Source organism: Sceloporus occidentalis, unplaced genomic scaffold (assembly GCF_023333645.1).
Source record: "Sceloporus occidentalis isolate IW3139 unplaced genomic scaffold, rSceOcc1.0.p SCAF_3, whole genome shotgun sequence".
Taxonomy (NCBI): Eukaryota; Metazoa; Chordata; class Lepidosauria; order Squamata; family Phrynosomatidae; genus Sceloporus; species Sceloporus occidentalis.
This window is the reverse complement of record NW_028316983.1, coordinates 51,783,616-51,796,788: the sequence shown is the minus strand read 5'-3', so window position 1 is coordinate 51,796,788 and position 13,173 is coordinate 51,783,616. Positions and strand designations below refer to the sequence as shown.

The 13,173-nt window shown below is 40.4% G+C and overlaps 1 pseudogene; it reads right to left on the bottom strand.

Moving 5' to 3' along the window:
• Positions 1 to 3,707: 3,707 nt before the first annotated feature.
• Positions 3,708 to 7,837, bottom strand: LOC149315913 (adenosine receptor A3 pseudogene; annotated as a pseudogene).
• Positions 7,838 to 13,173: the final 5,336 nt, after the last annotated feature.

Genomic DNA, 13,173 nt, shown 5'->3' with positions numbered 1-13,173 from the left:
CATTGCGGACGCACAGCGTCCGGACGTCACACACCGGAAGTGTCGCCATGAGTACGTGCCTCGCGCCTTGCGGCACCTCTTCCGGGGTACAGGAAGAAGTGCCATTTTGGCGCTTTGTTGCTGCCCCTGGGAACCGCGCGGTTTGGCTGCTGCGGTTCCCAGACGCAGCAACCGGCAGCGGCATGAGACCGCCCATTTTGTAACGCGCCATAATTATCTGTTCTTCATAGGGCTTGGTTTCTAGCTCACTGGCAAGTTGCTTTCCTCTGGACAAATTCCAGACTGTTGAGACCCTTACTACCTGGGTTGCCCACAAATAGACACATAACTCAAGGTGAGGTCAGATCCAAGTGGTACTACTCTTCCCTTTTCTTTGGAGGGTGGTGGTGGAATGTATAACTGCATTTATTCTTTTGCTGCTGCATCACACCATACTCACTTGCATCTCCAATAAGTAGTTTACAGTTGAACAAATTGCTTGACAGTTTATGGGCTAGGTCCAATTATACGTACTCCCAACTAAAGTGGACCCAATAAAATGAGATTTAGTAAATGATGGCTAACAGGTGAATTTATATTAATGAGGTCTATTCAGCGTTAAAATTGAATTTAACTCATTAATGTTTTCTTTTTTATTATTATTATTATTATCACTTTAAAACATACCACTGCACCAAGACAATACGAACAGTGAACAAAAACACACAAACATCTGACAAAAAACAAAGTTGTACTTCTTTCCCTTGCTTGTTTTTCATTAATGTTTTCTAAATGTTTATAAAATTTCTTGTGAATACAGTTTCCTAATATGTTGTTATTCAGTTGGTAACGCCATGCTTTTTGTAAGATTGTAAAAAGAGGAAGTCTGGCCTCCCAAGAAATATTGTGAACTTCACAAGAAATATTGTGAACTCAGGCTGCCCAGCCTTTTTTTTTTTTTTTTTTTTTTTGGGGGGGGGGGGGATATATATATGTCAGCAACTCATCTGAGCCATATAGCCAGTGCTGGCATATAGCAGAGTATAACTGGCAAATTCAGAAACGTGGTTCACAGCTCTCAGTAGAGATAACAGCAACTGGATGTCTTCCAGGAACTGAAGGAGTGCAGGAATCTCCGGAGACTCAGTAACCGATGCCAGGCTTCAGCTGATTAACGACCAGACAAGCCAAGTCTCCCAAAGTGCTTTATTTACAGTGCTATAATACAGATCACACACGAATACCAACTCCTACTACCCACAAGCAATTACTGGAAGCCCTTGAGTTTATATAGCCTTCAGACCATGCGGTCTCCCAAACTCAATCACTTCCTGTCCCACACTCTAAAGTTTCCTCCTGTGTAATCCAGACACATATTTCATCATCCAGGTTTAGTGCACGCAGGCACCAGAGTGTCCTTGAGCATATGAGCATCAGCTGTGTATGATCAGCCTTGTCCTTCCCAGTGCTAGATGCTCATGGTCAGACACACACACATCTAAGCATTTCCCAGTGTGCTGACTAACCCTTTGACAATATGTGTGTGTGTGTGTGTATCTTTGTTACCCTTTCTTAATCAGCTTTGTCTTACATGCAGTTTTAGAACAAGGTTACAAGAAGGGGACATGGAAGCATAGAAGATTTCAGGTGGGATCCAGATTTGACTGTATTTGGAGCAACTCCATAGCAATCAATCTTACTTGTTAGATTTGAATATATCTTTTAGCAAACTATTTTCACATAATAATTATTTTTGAAACATAACATTACAATTTACAATATACATTTCTAGTAGCATTTAACATACCAAATCTATTAACTGACAAATGCGGGTCACAGCACTCCCATATTTTGCAGAAGGAACACGATAAATCCAGGATAACATTTTGGTTGTATCTTAAGAAGCACTTCTAAATTCTTTCTATCAAAGACATAATCCCAGTTCCCTGTTTGAACCCACAAGTTCTACTTAGAGTGTAATTGGGACAAGAGTATAATTGGGACAGGAACCTAAAATATGTGAATTTGAAAGGTTTTGCAATTGAACAGAACATTCTTCTAGGCACATTTATACTGAAAAAGTAAGGTATGTGATTAAGTAAACCAAACGTGTGACCCTACTAAAGGGACTTGAAATGTATTTTACACGATAACATGCAGCATCTTATAGATAATGCCTACTTTTTAATGTTGAAATGCGGCAATGTATTCATTAAAATAAATACAGTATTTTTTTTCTTTGAAAATAATTTTGTTCTTGAAATATACCCAATATTCTGATGTGTTAAAGTTTGATAAATAATAAAATATTCTCATATTAAGGTCCACTTCCTGGGTGGTGGGATTTTCATATACACACAGACTACAATGACATCTGTACCTTACAGACGTGAGATGCTCTTGACTACATATATTGCAAACTTCAACAAAAAGTGTCCCAGAAGGAGAAGTTTAGGAATGAATGTTCATTTTGTGGTGGACAAAACATGATGATGTGACTTGAATTTACAATTCCATACCACTCGTTTTTATATATAACCTGTCTTTTACGCTAAGCTGGCACTCCAATTAAGTCATTGGAAGCCAGAGATTTAAAGTAGAGCTTCTTTGATTCTTTTGAACTGGGTATGTTCATATAATCTGCAAAGAGTCACCAAGCGTTGAGTGTTAGGACACCTGTGATAGTACACTCTAGAACGGTAGTCGCAACAAGCAGAAAAGTGATTTACTATGCAAATACTAGTAACTGGTTTGGCCATTGAGAAACATGGTGCTATTCTTAAGTTTAATGAGAAGGTAATGCATTTGTGGGGTGATGATTAGAAATTGTTATCAGACTGGAACGCTGCTATTCTTACGTCTTGTTGCAAGTGAGGCAAGCAAATTCAAAGCACCTGCATTACCTATAATAGATGTATTTTATACATGCACGTGGTTAAGTGCTTTATGATGTGTCTGAAAATACACTGGAATGCTTGATAAATAAGCAGCAGGTAGGTGGTTATATTTGCAGATACACTTACAGTGGTACATGCTGAGTCTTCCTTATGCTAAATGCTTGGGACCAGAAATGTTTTGTATTTCAGTTTATTATTATTATTTTGAATTTTGGAATACCTGTCTTTGCATATACATACATAATGAGATATTTTGGAGAAGGGACCCAAGTCTAAACACAAAATCCTTTTATCTTTCATGTATAGCTTGTATACATAGCCCGAAGGTAATTTTATACAATATGTTTAATAACTTTGTAGTGATAGTGAAAGCAGAAGAGAAAAAATAGCATAATCACTATGAAGGAAGTAAGGCATTGGAGAAATAGGTTCAGTAGAACTGAATTACTTGAGTGCACCCACTAACATAATCCACCAACAGGCTTCCAATCTTGAAGACCACTGAAATGATCTGATATCAGCCTTGATGCTGCAAACTTCCACTTCTTTCCTCAACTAGATGTATGCTTATTACTTCATTTTTCCCTTTTACTGTACCGCCATCTGATTGGAAGTTGTTTTACAAAAATGTCAAATTCTAATCTCCAGCAACTTTCATTCTCACTTTTCAACCATGAGGGACCAACAAAGAAGTGTGAGGAAGTGGCTATGTTAATAAGGAAGATTGAAATTAAAATTTTGGACTTTTGTTGAAAAGTTCAATGCCCATTTGGGTCCTGATTTATCACTAGTGCAGTGATGTATCAGGGAGAGACTCTCACCCAGGGCAGAGGGACTGAAGTTCAATCCCTGCCATCTCCTGTTGAATGTAGACTTGCAGGTAGCAGGGTTGACACCTCTGATTGAGCCATTGGTGAGTATCTTCTGCCCAGCATAGAAAATATTAGAGAGCCCAATCAAAGAGTGTGATTTGGTATAAGGGGGCTACAATGGTTCAGATGATGAGTGTCCATCAGGTACATCACTTTCTGGGTCCATCTGCAAAACATAGGTTCTTAAAATCTGGATGCAAGTTTTCCGGAACTTTTTTATCCTGAAAGCATAGACAATGGGGTTCATGACTGAATTGGAATGTGAAAGCAGAATAGCCAAATGTACTACCTTTTCTGGGATGACGGGAATGGAATAGAAATGCATGACACAGTTCAGAATACACATTGGCAGCCAACAGACAGCAAATAAAAAGAGGACCAAGGACAATGACTTGGCTATCCTTAATTCATGTCTGTAACTTATTCCTTGCCCCTTGCCACTCCCTGAACATAGTTCCAGTTTTGATCGGATGATGCAGAAAATCTTTGTGTAAAGGACACACATGAGAATCAGTGGGGCAAGTGTGCCAGTGAAGAAGCTCAGGTACACCATGTAGTCCATTTTCATAACGTTTCTGAACTTGCATTCCACATTGCTTGAGTTTCCCGTTTTTTCTTCTGCCCAACCAAACATGGGAATAAATCCTACTAGCAGCGACAAGAGCCAAACTGTTCCCAAAGCCATACGGATTCTTTTCTCAGTGGTTATTAGCTTATACCTATTTAAGTGGAGAAAAATAAAATGACACATCAAATGAGATGACACGCTTTAAAACAAAGGTGAGCAAAATGTAGCCCTGAGGCTGTGTGCCATTTTCCAAGCCTTGTGGCCCTTGATTCTTTCAAACTCATTGGATCATCTAGTTTTTCTAGACAAATAAAGGGCATGTTGCACCTCCTTGACGACTGAGTGGCAATTCACCTTTTAAATAGGTTGAAGGCCCTCTCCCTACCACTATTTTAACACAGTTTTTTAAAAAAAAAGAGTGAGCGTCCAACTGCTTCCAGGTGTTTTTCTTTTTGACAGTCTATGTGGCCCCTGGAGGATCCCAAAGTAGAAAGCTGCACTCCAATTGCCCATCCCTGCTTTAAAACAGCTCTGCTTGAAGAGCATCACATCATCAGCTGCCTACTGTTGCAGGAATGATACACTACTATTTGCAATAAAGCACTTAAAAGGGCCAAATTGTCTGGATGCTACATTGCAAGCAGCCTTTAACCAAACATTTTTAAGGGGTGGGGAGCAAAGGCTTTGCTGCTGCACAAACACAGTTCTGAGGGATCACCTTCCTTTCTTGGAATGATGAGGGAAGCCTTGTAGGTGAGATAAATCAGTGCATATTTCTTCCCAACCCATTCTGATGACACCAGAATGCTGGATTGGGTCTGGCCCAAGATATACTGCTGCTTGAGGCAATGATAAAAGCAATGTCCCCCACCCCTGTATCACTTATAAAAGCCAAAAGTCATTCCAGTTACATTTGTCATTAGTCACAAGATAAACATACTTCACCACATCCAAGCAGGCAAATTGGGGTGGGGGCAGGCCAGGCCACATAAATAATAATAATAAAAAACTTTTATTCATATACTGCCTTTCCTCCAGATCAAGGTGGTTTACATATCAAATTATAATATATTACAATAAAATACAATACAATATATCAAAATTTCATACAGATTAAAAACCTTAAAAACAATATATCAACAGTCACACTATCAGTTTTGGTTAGGCACATTGGTTTTATCGGGGTGTAATATCTCTATATAGAGTTGGAAGGATATGCTAACTGAAAAAGATGGGTTTTCAGTGCCTTTTTAAAGGCTTCCAATGTAGGGCTGAGTCTAATCCCTTCTGGGAGTGCATTCCAATGAGTTGGAGCTATTGCTGTATAGGCTCTCTGGTGGGTTGTTGACAATCTCACTCTGGGGTATTCGAGTAAGTATTTCCCCGATGTTCTAAGAGTGCGGGGCAGATTATGTAGGGAGAGGTGCTCCTTCAAGTAACATGCTACATCTCCAAGAAATAAGAAAGGCCTGGATGTCAGGAAGGGTAGTTAGCATCCCTGTCACCTTCTCCCCAAATTTTGTTCCTTAAGGTAGTTGCCTCACCTTGCCTAATGGTAGGGCTGGCCCTTTATTGGATCAAAGAATCTTCCATCAATGGAGAACATTTAAATACAGTTCCTTGGAAATAAAGACCAAGACCTTCTTGTCCAGTCTACGTGACATAGTAAGGGTCAGCCAAGTAGCCACAGTAAAGTGCTCTAAGGCACTGCACTGATGAGAGAACAGCAATGAAGACCATTTCCATCAGGAAATAAAAGTGCCTTTCTGGCTCTTGAGCTGCTTCAGAGCCACAGGTCAGCTTTATCTCTTGACAGAATATGTTTTTGCTGATCTCCCTGCACCTTTGTTAAAGTGCTTGTAAACATGGCTTATGTCCTTTGAACCCTCACATTAGTGTAAATCACCAACATAGGCCCAGTCTATAAATCCACTAACAACTTTCTTTAGAAGTATATATTTGTCTCCATTTAATTGGGTTATTCCAAAGCAACCATGCTTTAACTATCATTTTTTTAACTATGTCCTTCATATGTTACCAAACATGCCAGTATTATGCTGTTTTCAATTCGTTAGTCCATTCCTTGGGAAAAGCACAGCTGAAGCTTTTTTGCCATCTTGGTGACCATACCTGAGCTGTGTATGTGACACAAGGTCAACATCAGTTGTCTCAGGCAGACCTATTGTTCTACAAACTTAATCTCTCCTCCTCCTCCTCCTCCTCCTCTTTGACTATCACTTGAAGAATTATGTTTGAGACTGTCAGCCCTAGAAAGTTAGGCTCCAGTCCTTGCTTGTAAGTAATCTTCATCCCCTTCCTATTATTGTCTAGTTCATCATCCCAATGCTTAGAACTATTCATGTATATAAACAAGTTTGCCCTACATGCACCTGTTAGTTTTTCATTCATTTCAGTAATCTGTTTCATCCCTTATGTTTTCACCTTCCACAACTGTATCATTATCATTATCTAACTTATATCCCATCTTTCCCCCAGAACAAATTAAAATCTTAGCCCTTAAGGTGCTAAATTTAGGGATTGCTCATTGCTCAAAGATATACAGTCAGCTGTCCATATCCGCAGATTCTGTATCTACGGATTCAGCCATCCATGGCTTGAAAATATTTTTTTAAAAGCAAACCTTGATCTTGCCATTTTATATAAGTGATACCATGTTGCCATGCCATTGTATATAATAGGGCTTGAGCATCCATGGACTTCGGTATACATGGTGGGTCCTGGAACCAAATCCCAGCAGATAGCAAGGGACCACTATACATGTGTTTTAAATGGCATGCTTGTTTTAATGAATAGCCATTTTCTTTTATGTGCAATATGAACACTTGCTTTTTGTTGCATTTGCACAGCAGTTGAACAGGCGTTCTGTGCTTTGCACACCTAATTAAATATAATGCCATAGGCTTATATGTGTATGGAAACAGCAAACTGCTCTCCCTTTGAACAAGGCTGGTAGACCTGGCATAGCATTTATAGTTCAACCTCAGCTGAAGAATTTTAGAAATTTTCTAAAATTTAACCAAAATCATGTAACTTGGCAATACTTGTACAAACCAGATAGATCAGGTCCAAAAATTATCACTCTCCACAAAGACATCTGTATCTTACACAAGAATTTAAAACCTGGTACCGAAATCAAATTGGAAAAATTCTTAGTTGGCAAGTAAGACTCACCTGATGAGCAGCCGTACTCTCAGATATCTGTCAATTGCTATGGCAAGTAAAGACATGATGGAGGCTTGAGTAAAAGCCACAAGCAAACAGCACATGAACAGACAGGCATCATATGGCATCTGGATGCCTAAGCTCACCACAATAGCTGCTGGCATGACAAGTCCAACAGCAATATCAGCTACTGCCAGTGAGATAATGAAGTAGAAGATACTCTTCTGAAATGTCCGGTTTAACTTCAGCACCCAAATGACCAGGATATTACCCAGGATCGCAAGCACTGCAATCATGGACTCAAAAGCAATATAAATGTTTCCCCAAACATCGGGCATTTTGGGAAAACAAGGCTTTTCCCCCTCAAGTGGGGAGAGTCCAATGATGAAAGTACCTGAAATGGAGCCTGTTCCTAAAGCAAAATACGTTGTGATAAGTGTCCCATCTAATTTGGTATGATAAAGCAACAGCAACAGAGAACATTATGACACTATCATTGTCACAACTTCTTCAGAACCAATTACCACATTTTCCTACAGATAAGCATTGTTAGATTTAGGAAATGAAGCTTTGAAGAGGAAGTCACTGTTTGCAATATTACTAATAATTCTAAAAGTGCTAGCACAGCTAAAACATGGCAGTAATATTTTACCTCTTCATTTTTCCTCTTTTGTTATAACAGGCACACTTCAACAATATAAAGTACATGTTAAAGACCAACACATTAGACTGAAGACTGAATTACCTAGCAGAAAAGACACGTTTCTAACTAACTGCAGTAATTGTTCCAGCAGGCAAAAGTAGCTCCCATTGGTCACATAATTTATTAACCATTTCTACCACTCGTATTCATATCAAACCTACCATTTTGGCTATTGTCAAGGTTGTTTTCTAACACCAGAGGTAACCCTTAGAGTTCTTATTTGTTAATAAAGTATCCTCAGAACCAGTGTAGCATAGTAATTTAAGCAGCACTGGAAATACCACTTTTAAAAATAAATGCTTTAAAAATAAATAAATACATAAATTTTAAAATAAAAAATAAATAGCTCCTGAATGCCCCTCCCTCCATTGTTATAGTTACAATTTTCTCTTTTTAAAAAACCTCCCATTTTCAAAAGTAGTTAAATAGTTACTTCTGGCTACTAGCTACTGACCGTAATAGAAAACCACCTACTAGTGAAGCTACACCTAAAAGTAAACAAATGTTATTATTGTTACAAAAGGAGTGACATTATCTGCCGCTATGCTGCAACAGTCATTCAACTTAGTTAGGTGTTGTTGGACAACAGTTCCCATCAGTTCAAGTCAGCAGCCCACTTGGAAGAATGATGGGAGTTGTAGCCCAGCCTTTAAGGCATTTCTGGCTTTAAGAAATGCAACTGATTAGAGTAATTCCTATGACTATAACTCTATACTTGCTTCAATAGTCCTATTGAAATCAATGAGATGTACTGTACTGCTGACTAAATTATATACTCCAACTGTCCCAATTTGGCAAGGACAGTCTCAGTCAATCCTCTGTCATCCCATTTTTTCAGCTGCCTTTAAAATGTTGTTTGTTTCCTACTTCCATGTTATCCCTTTGTGCTTGGCTTATTTCATTTGCTTAAAATGCAAAATGAGTTTCACTCAATTAACCAAGGAAGAGGGGAGAGGAGAGAATGCAGGCAAGTCTTGCCCTTGCCAGTAAACTGAAGCAAGAGCTTCAGCCTCTCCGAGCTTGTGTGCGCTTCCTTGTTAGTTTCCTCCTCCTCCTCCTCCTCCTCTTCTTCCATTTATTTGTATCCTGCCTTTCTCCCAACACAGGGACTCAAGACAGCTTTTGCCATCTTGACCACACTCTGATGTTGATGTTGTATCCCAATTTTCATCTGTGATTGTGAAACATTGGAAACATATGGTAGATATACAAAGGATTATATGTAAATAAGATTTGGAACTACAGTATTGGGGGGGGGGGGATTAGCGGTCATTTAAAGAGGACTAGAAGAAATACTTAAGAGCCAGCATGGCATAGTTGTTTCAGTGTTGGACTACAACTCTGGAGACCAGGGTTTGATTCTTGCTTGGACATGAAACCCAATGGACAAACTTGGGCAAGTCACATACTCTCAGCCTAAAGAGAAGGTATTGTGTTATCAAGTATGGTTTTATATAAATGTTGGGTGCCATGCGATCTGAATCTATGACCCCTGACTGACCCCATCGCTAGCCACCATTACCCTAAAAGTGAGCTGACCACGTAGCCAGCAACCTTGCTAGGCCTGGTCACAGAAAAAAGGTAGATTCTAAACCTTTCAGCAAGCAGTTTGGGAGTTGCCATACTAGTTTCGCAAGCTGCCCAAAGCAGGAAGACAATAGAAGTAGCTTCCTCCTTTTGAGAGCCAGTGATTGACTTAATGGCTCGGCCATCGAGATATTTGTCCCCTCCTGAAAAGTACCAGACCTCTTCTTTGTGTATCCATTTGTGTAGACAAAGATAAAGTCATCAAGCCTTTGTTCGCCAAGTTGCTATAGCCCGAGGTTATGTTTAGGGGTATAAAAGGACCCCACTTCCAACCCTCCAGTGGGCTTGTTGAGCTTTGAGTTCCAAACCTGAAACCTTGCTTATAGAGCATCTCACTCCGAGCTTGAGTACCTGGAGCCTTGTGCTCTGCTGAAATCACTTGAGCGAAGCCAAGCTCACTGTCATTCGGGCTTCTAGTTAGCTTTGCCCATCAGAACTCTGCTCCTAGCTACCGTGGTCACCATTTCCCTTTTTGTTCCCACGGCCATGTCTCACCTTCCACCATCCCTCGCATCTGTCGCTTTGGAGAAGACTCCAAAGGTAAATATCCCAATGGTGCCTCTATCCTTTCCCCTTTACTCCCGAACTCACCCCTCCCTTGCTTTAGCATTGAATGTGTGCGTGCGTGTGTGATCCCTTTTGTTGTGTGGCTTTAATAAATGTTCATATTTTAATTGCACCTCCTTTGGCATTAGAGTCTCTGTTTCTTGGGGTTGGACTAGATGACCTCTGGTATACACATTGGGACCCGACCCTGCTGCGTGCGTTGTTAGGACATGCCTCTCGTAATATTTAAGCTAATTAAATTCCCCTAATTCGATCCTTCCTAACAATTGCCAAACCTCCTCTGAACTAATCTTGCCAAGAAAACCCTGTGATAGGTTCACCTTAGAGTCGCCATAAATCAGAAATGATTTGATGCACACAGCATCAACAACAACAGAAGAGACATAATCTAATAGGGTGGAATGATGGGACTGAAAATATTTGCAGGTAACTAAGGGGCTATAAAACACACATGCGTGCACACGCATACCTTCCCCTCTGTCTTATATTGGGATGGGAGACATGCAGCCCCTCAAATGTTGTTAGACTGCTGCTTCCAGGAGAAGTTAGCAAGCATAGCCAATAGTATAGGATGCTGGGGTATGCAGTCCATAACACCTGCATGATACCCACTCCTGTTTTATATGTATTTATAAATATTGCTATTTGCTCTGAATTTTCTTGAGCAGTGAGCCATTTGAAGCATAGCTTAGGCTGAAAATACTCTAAATATCCCTACCCTGAAGCAAAGCATAAGCAATAAGGCCAAAGGGCATAAAATATATACGATGCACAGTCTATAATACCATGCAAAGCTCAAATGTATACAAGCCGAGATGAACTTCTCAGGTGCCGTGCCATGTACCCCACATCAAACCCCACAAGGAGGAACCTTGCACCACATCAGTTAAATCAGAACACATTTCAAACTGAGGGAATTTCAACAGGGAAGATTAAAGATTTGGCTACTTCGGAAAGAAAAATGGCTAAAAATGAAAGGAGAGTTGTTTAAACCAAATAGGTCTTAGGACACTTCAACTGGGGAAATGACAGTATTTCTGAAGTGCTGAGTATCATGTCATCAGGATTGTTCCCTCCATTCCTCAAGGGAAATGATAAAGGATTCATTTCTGTCAGTCAGGTTCAACTCAAACTGCCTGCTGTGAGAATAAACAGAACAGCACCCAGCATTCTGCTCCCTTTCCTGAGGGAAAATAAGAAAAGACCCTCTGTATTTGTATTAGAGAGCCTTAAAGTCTGGTGCATGAAACTTTAAACACATTGTGCAGCTTAAAATTCTCAAATGTTTTTACTCCAGAGTAGAGGGGAGATTGTGCAGCCCACAAGGCACAAGTAGTCCTTGACAGAATGGGTTCCAATGTGGTCCTTTGGACCCCTGCCAAAACCCCACAAGCCCCTTCAAAATAATTTTCACATGGATTTTTCCCCCAGCCAAACCAAAAAAGGTGACTCAAAACTAATTTGAAATACTCAGCAAATGCTTTTTATTGCTCTTTCACCCCCCCTGAAACAGCAAGGGTTCCCCCTAAATGGCCCAAAAGTGATCATATGTGATAAAATATCACTTCTGATCCATAAAAATAGCTGCCATGGCATTATGGCATGACCATTGGAATAGAGTAATGAGGCCCACCAGACTCTGGAGCAATGTTTTTCTAGCTATCTGATGTGATGGAACTGCAGTCCCCACTCCACATGCGCCATGGAATGGTAACTTGTTTGTATCCATTTGCTTCAGTAGTTTCTTTCCTACTTGGAAACATGCCACAGACCTGCTGCCAATGATTTAAGGGCAAACACCAGCCCATCATTCTGAGTAGCATTGCTTTTGAGTAGCCATTTCCAAACTTTGGTCTTTCAGGTGTTTTGGACTTCAACTCTCACCAAGGGCCCACTATAAGTATTTCAGCTTCTTTTAGTGGGTGAATAATGTGGACCATCAGCAGGATAAAGGTTAGCTCATCCAGCCACATCATGGTTGGTGTGAAGGACTGTGGAATGACAGTGAACCTTTGGCTTGGATTGTCACATTGAATCTAGGGGCTGGACAATCTTGGTACTGCATACAGTGTTTGGGGATCTGATTGGGTCAAGGATTGAGAATGCAGCTGCTTCCCTTGGAGTTGGAACTCAGGTATCTTTGCAAGCTGGTAGTGAAAGCCTCTCAACGGTCACTTGAAGAATAGGATTTCTGTAGCTAACTATCATTTCCTCAGCACAGATTTATTTAATCAGCTTAATAAGGCTGTGTCCTATTTCATTATACTTACTGAGCAAATTTTGTTTGGTGACTTATACTATTGTAGCCCCTGGTAATGCCAGCATGAAAACATTCTTGAACATTTCACAAAGTCACTTTTAGTGCAATACCTTTGCCCTGGAAATGAAAGGCAGATGGATGGTTCTGAGGCATAACTCCACATACTCCTACCACTGACTGGCTGTAGGGGTGTGCTTGGATACTGCCTTGATGTACTTGTGCACCCAGAAAAGAAAGAACAGCCTTTTACCCTTGTCCAAGAGTAGAGGGCAGGATGCTTCTTCATTCCTGTGTGGGCAAGGACAACCAGATAGTGCCAGTCAGTGGTCCAGGGCAAAGCTGTGCATGGGAGCTTTCAAGATACCCTTCAGCTCCTGAGGAGGAAGAAACAGACTTCACCTCTTCCTGGACTATCAGCAGTTAAGTACATGGGCAGAGATTTATGTTGTGACCAGCAGACTAATATTATCTTGTTGATTGTGACCTGCCTCCATTCTAAGTGACTGGACAAAAGTATCCTAGACTGAACTAATTGACAGAAATCAGGGACTATACAA